A 7264-nucleotide genomic window follows, 5' to 3' on the forward strand; every position below is an offset into this window, starting at 1 on the left:
TTCCTTGTATTTTCCAGGTTTACCCTGTTCTCCCTGTGGAGTGGCAACCCTGAAGAAACACGCACTCTGCCTTAAATTTGCTCGGTTTCACCAAGCAGGCTTGCCCGTGTGGCAAGTGCTATTAGAAACAACAACAACAAAATCAAAATTAAAGAAACCTAAATCGATGCAGAGCAAAGTTAGGTTTACTTAGGATATGAATTAGGATGAATGACAACAATATGCATGGTATTATCAAAAAATTCAAAATGGGTTGAAGTTTTTTTTAGCAAATAGAAGTTCAAGAGGGAAGTTTTCAGTAGTGTAGATTATTAGCACTCACTTGTGGAGTAGATACTTGGATTCTCACAGGCAGATTTATACGAAGAATAAAAACAACACAAACAAAAAGGGAAAGATATTAACTTGATTTTACAGGAAAAAGACAGGAAGCAAGCAATATTGAAAAAAAAAAAACACAAGTTTGTGATGTCATTGAGAGCATTAAACATTTAAAACAGGAATGAGCTAGCAATATAGCTCAAAGAATTGACTTTCAGTAGATTTTGATAACTATCTTTCTGACATTAAATGATCAAGAAAGTGATCATAAATAAGATGGTTCAATGAAATAGGAAAAGCATCAGGCATAAATTGGAAGGTAAGCCATTAGAAATTTCTGAAAAAAATATCTAGCAGACTTTCACTTAGCAGTGAGTTGATAATAATTGAGGATGAAGATGATTGATAGATAAAACTACTAGTTGCCACCTAAATGGCTAAATATTTTCAAAATGTTAAGATTCCTTTAGTTTAACTATTTTTTTAAAATAAAATATTTTCAAAATGTTAAGATTCCTTTAGTTTAACTATTTTTTTAAAATAAAATATAAGTTACTAAGATAATGATTAAAGTAAAAATGCACTTAAATATTTATAATTTACAAAAAAAAAAGGGTTGATATCTTTTAGAGCATTAGAACTAATGAACAAATTTGTCAATTGTGGTTTGGTTAATCTTTGAAATTGTAACCTCTTAGCTTAGCAAATAATTAAACATATAATGTAAAAAGTCAATATTTTTTGCTTAGTTACAGAAATTTCTTAACTGCAAATTACATTGTTTACGCCGCAAAGACATCATGGTTTATAGAAGTGTATTATATATATATATATATATACACATGAATATTTGAATATGAGTAACTATTTTATAGTTTAATCTAATGACAATTTATGTGTAAAATAATAACTACAATACCTAAATTTTTACATTTGATTAAAAAAAACTATAAAGAAGCTACATTTAAAAATGTTATAAAAAAAATTATTTGGTATTTTTAAATTCAGAATTTTTTTTAAAGATGATATAACAGATTTGGAAACCTTTAAGTATGTTAGATTACGAGAAATGCTTTCAGACTATGAAACTAAACTGTAATACATTCAAAATCTGATAAAGAAATTTGCCTTATGCTAATTTAATATTTTACTTTACAAAATAATTTTGACTATAAAATACTGGATAAAGAAAAAAAATTTATGCATTTTTCATTAGATCATTTTAAAAAATTTCCTTTATTATCTTTCCAATATCACTATTTCAAATGACATATTTTTAGTAAATATAAAGAAAGAAAAAAAAACAGGAACAGAGAACTTCAAAGATCTTTAAGTCCTTTTGTAATATTTTTTTTTGACAAAAATATGGAGGGTAACTGTAATTTGGAATATATGACCTGAATTGATTAGTCAAATGGTGAGTCAAAGTTCTGGACCCTTTAATTTAATTTTTTATATGTTTCATTCTATCACTGGAACTTATAACACAAATTGAAAACTCTTTAAATCTATTAATAAAACTCATAATCTAAATATGATTTCGAGCAGAAAACGATTCTTATTAATGGTTTATTATTGAGTTAATAATGATCAAAAAGGTTTTAACAGTAAGTTATAACAAAAATTGCATTTTTTACAATTTGAAATTTTAATAAAATATAAAATTTAAGTAAAATAATTTTGATAGTTTTTGAGTTATAAAATGTAAATTTTAAATTTTTTTATTAGCTTCCATTTAAAAAAATTTCAGCAAATTTTAGATTTTGTCATTTAAAATAATTGAAGAAAAAGTTAAAATTTTTTATATCTTATAGTTAATTTTTTTACCATTTCAAATGAAATAAGAAAAATAAATTCAATAAAATTAAAAAATTTGAACCAAGATATCTCAAAAGACAGGCAGAGTTAGCTTCATGCACTCATAGTATTTCTCTATGCATGTGTTAATAAACCAAAAACTTCAATGAAAATTGGAGGGAAACTCAAATAATAAAACTAACTTATAACAACCTAAAGCATAATAAAAAAAGTGTAACAATAATAGAATTAATTTAAAGTAAAAATAAATAAATATCTGATATATTAAGGAAATGAAAGCAAAAATTTAATACCATGTAATAATTGCTGCAAGAATAAATGCATATGGCACAAATTTCCTTTAATAAAAATACAATTTTACTTCTGAATTTAGGCTACATAACTAACCATAGAGATAAAGATAATAACTACTAAAATAAATCGGAGACATGGCACAAATATATACACTTTTAAAAATGCAGAAACATTTTTTTTACAAAAACTACAACATGTAGAGAACTTTAAAAATTATAATATGAATAAAACCTATAAAAAACTTAAGTTAAAATATAAAATAGCACAACAGCAGAGATATTTTACAAGTTTACGACTAGAATCATTTAATTTATGTACAATAATTATAATTTATTTCATCAAATCAATCTTTGAAGAACATAAGCGATACAACAAACTCTTTACATTTTCTAGCATTCAATATCACAGTTTCAAAATACTTTTAGTGGCTCGCAGAAGCAAGGATATATGTTGTATAGCTTATACTAAAGAGTTAGAATATTCTATAGAAGTTGAATATATAAGTGCACACTAATATTTTATAAATTTTTAACACCTATTTACAGAATTGTTTCACTTAAAAAATATGTACGAATCAGAAACATATTGAATAATAAAATTAAAATAAAGCCAAACTTATGTTTATTCGTTAATATAAATGTAAAATAAATTTTTATAACTCTTGATAACTTCCTAAAAACAGATAAGTTTACAGTATAGCTAAACTTAAAAGTCAAATTCTTAAAACTTACTTTCTACAAAACTATGAAACCAGGTATGAGTGAATTTAGAAGTCATTTGTCATGAAAAAATTAAGGTTTTGTCTTTATCTACAAGAAGCACTTGTATGTAAAATATTTATAGTATTTCATGTTCACATTTTTAAACCAAACTTTGATAAAAAGAAAACTTTCGAATTTTATGTTTGTGAAAGCTAGCAGAGTCCTTTTTGAGTGATACATAGTGCTTTTGTTAGAGGCAAAAGAAAACCTTAAAAATCTTCTTTATACAGCTTAATGATATTCAGATTCTTAATCCTCACCAATCTGCAATTATGGTAATTTTATATCAACTAAAGGTGATAACAGTGTACAAACGCAGAAGCAATAAACCTGTGTGTCAGTTATCAAGCTTTTATTCTGTAACTAACTATTAGACCTATTTTATATATATATATACACTGGTTATCATAAATTAAGGAAAAATCACAAAAATAGCGATAACTCTTTCAAAAGTAAGCCAAACCGTGCAAAATTTGCATATGTTGTCCACTAAGAGTAGCTGAGTAAAATTGCAATATGCAAATTAGTGGCGCTGCACTCGGCTTACGTCATCTGCCTGGAGCATAAAAGTCCAAGTTTGAGAGAAAGCACACAAATTTTACTGTGATTGCGACATTGAAAATCTGAGATAGCCAATTCGTAATAATGACCTCTAGGCATCATTTGCCTGAAGAACTACGATGGAGAGCCATCGGGAGACTAGAGGCAGGGCAGAGTCAATCAGAAGTGGCCAGATGGCTAAATGTGAGTCCATCTGTGGTTCATAGACTTTGGAGGCAATTTCAAACCACAGATTCGGCATCTAGGAGGTTCAGTCAAGGACGGCCAACTGTTACGACCAGTGCCGATGACCGATATTTGACATTAAGTGCACGCAGGAATAGAACCGCTACTCCGACACATCTTAGATCCTCTCTTGCTGCAGCCACCGGAAGGTTGGTGTCAACGTCAACTGTGCGCAGAAGGCTCCACGAAGGTGGTCTGTATGCGAGACGACCAGCCATTTGCGTGCCGCTCACATCACGCCATAGGAGAGACCGTTTGCAGTGGGCCCGACAACATGTCCACTGGACGTCAGATCAATGGAGGCCTGTTCTCTTTACGGATGAGTCCAGGTTTAGTCTAGAAAGTGACAGTAGACGTTATTTGATATGGAGAGAACCTGGGACCCGTTATCATCCATCAAACATCCGTGAAAGAGATGCATACGGAAGAGGCAGTGTCTGTGTTTGGGGAGGCATATCCTTAGGAGGGCGCACATACCTCCATGTCTTTCCAAGGGGAACTGTGAATGCTCAGGTTTATCGAGACAACATCCTTGATGCTTATGTGCGCCCATATGCCGGGGCAATTGGTGATTGCTTCCTGTTACAGGACGATAATGCAAGACCACACAGAGCTCGCATTGTTGATGATTATCTTCAACAGGAAACAATTACTCGCATGGAGTGGCCAGCTCGATCCCCGGACTTGAATCCTATCGAGCACGTTTGGGATGCTCTAGGGAGGCGTGTATCTGCCATCAATCCGCCCCCTCAGACCCTTGCCACGCTTGCAACTGCTTTACAAGAGCAATGGCTCTCACTTCCTATTGAACTGATAGACCGCATAATTGAAAGCATCACACATCGCTGTTTGTGCTGTATTGCTTCTAGAGGCAATCATATTCCATATTAAAGGTATTTTTTCTATTGCAAACCGATACTTCCAATTTGTTTATTTTATACATGTGCTAATTTCTATACTACTATTAATGTCTGATAATTTCTTTTTATGTTGTTTAATACCTTACTATGTGTTGTATATTGTGGGTAAGTTTCATAAAATTCCATGTGTAATTTCTTGAGTTATCGCGATTTTTGTGAATTTTCCTTAATTTATGATAACCAGTGTATATATATATATATATATATATATATATATATATATATATATATATATATATATATATATATATATATATATATATTTAATATTGTCAACTCATATGCTACTCAAATAGTGTCCTCATTTATTTGATTTCAGAGTAAAAATAAAAAAGTTATTTTACAGGTATTCAGGTTTAAAAAAAATCGATGCCTAGTTAAATTAAGGTAACAAATATAAAGATGTTTTCAACTTTTCCAGCTTACATGATTTTTCAATACAGCATATAAATTAGTTTATTTTTTACTCTTTTTTCCAATAAAAGAAAATTTAAAAATTTGTTCCTATTCATAACTTTAATATTCACTACAGTTATATATTTATGTGCAAAGACTATGGATAATACGTAAAAAATTCAACAGTAGGAATAAAACTAATCAGCAATATTTGCCTAGAAATTCAGCTATAAAAGTTTTGTTTCAGACACAACTTTTTATCAGACAATAAACATAACTTTTATCACCCAAGTGTATGCATTCCTATCCAATAGAAAAAGAAAATAAAAGATAAAAAAGAAACATAAAATTTAGAATAAGTCAGGGTGCTAAGATAACAACGAATATCAATTGTTAAGAAACTACAAACTTACATGTTACATAAAAAGTTAAAAGAATACCTCTTTTCTTATAAAATCAATTACAAACTTAAATTTTTTTACTTATTTTTGCAGAAACTGATAAATAAAGTTTTTAAATGCACTTTATATCTTGCATATGGTTTACGTTTAGTGCTATTTGCTATCGTATGCCATATTCATTTGCTTCTATTACATTACTTTATTCTCCTAGCTAGTTTCAAGATACCAGAATGGAAGAGTGAAATTTTTTTAAATAGATTATAATAATGTAAAGGAATAGTAAAGTGCTTATAATATTGCAAAACTGAACCAGGAACTGGAAGCTTTAATAGCTGAAAATAATTAATCTAAACACTAGATACAATTAAAAACATGGATGGAAGACAAAAAACACAAGAAATATATATTTATAAGAAAGGTCTAAATAAATTAAAATGTTTCTACCAAAAAGTTTTTTAACTTACATTTTTTGAGCTGCGTTAATTATGAGAATAAAGTAGAACATTGAAGCGAATTTCAAAAGAGAAAAAAAAGTTATCCAAATCGAAAAAAATTCTATTTAAGTTAAATATAAAATAGAATTGCAAAAAAAATTTCCTTACCACTTTTATGAAATTAAAATCTTAATTTTTATATTTTTAACTAAAAATACAGTTTTTCCAAAATTAAATTTTTCTGCATTTTAAAACATATAGGAAAATCACGTTACCGCAAAAAATTTCAGTTTACACACATTTTTAGTGAACGTGAAGTTGAATAAGTGAAAAAGCCAATTACTTGGGTAAAATTTTAATGTTGAATGAATTTTTAGGAAAATAATAGTTTTTAAAAACATTGACTCAATTTTATATACAAAAAATTTCGAAGTATTTTGAAGTGTCTCTTACTAAATTTAAAAATAAGTTTTTCGTTTAAAAAAATATCACATATGAGCATAATATATTTACATTAATATAACATTCCATGCAATTAGTCATGACTAAAAGCATGGAAAGTTAGTTTTAAGAACAAAATTGAGGAAGTATGTACTTATATTCTGAAGACATGAAGACATAATGGCACTAAATCACTTATAATGATTATAAGAATACTTCAAAGTGAAAATTTTAAAAATATTTTGTCCTTAATAGAATAAGTAAAACATTAAAAAGATATTTTTTTTATACAAAATACAGGTAGCAAAAATTTTAAAAGGATAATGACCTATACATTAATCTAAAATATATTTTTCAATTTTCAGGAAGGGAAGATTATGTAACACTTCAGCTTGAGAAAAAACATATAAAAGTATACTGAAGTTTAAATAAAATTTCATGAAATTAAACTATTAAATTTTCAAATTAAATTATAAATTAAAAAGAATTTTAATAAATAATAATTAAAGTTCATTCAAATAAAAAGGGTGAAAATAGTAAAAGCTACTTTTTCTTCATATATGTCATGTTCCAATTATCAAATAATTTTTAAGCAGCAAGGTTTAAGAAAAAAAAAACACTTTGACATTTTAGTTTGATAAAGGAAACTTTAAAGCTGCGCAAATTGACGAAAAATTACTAATCAGATGATA

Source organism: Parasteatoda tepidariorum, chromosome 12 (assembly GCF_982258835.1).
Source record: "Parasteatoda tepidariorum strain Cologne lab strain chromosome 12, Ptep-v5.0, whole genome shotgun sequence".
Lineage (NCBI taxonomy): Eukaryota > Metazoa > Arthropoda > Arachnida > Araneae > Theridiidae > Parasteatoda > Parasteatoda tepidariorum.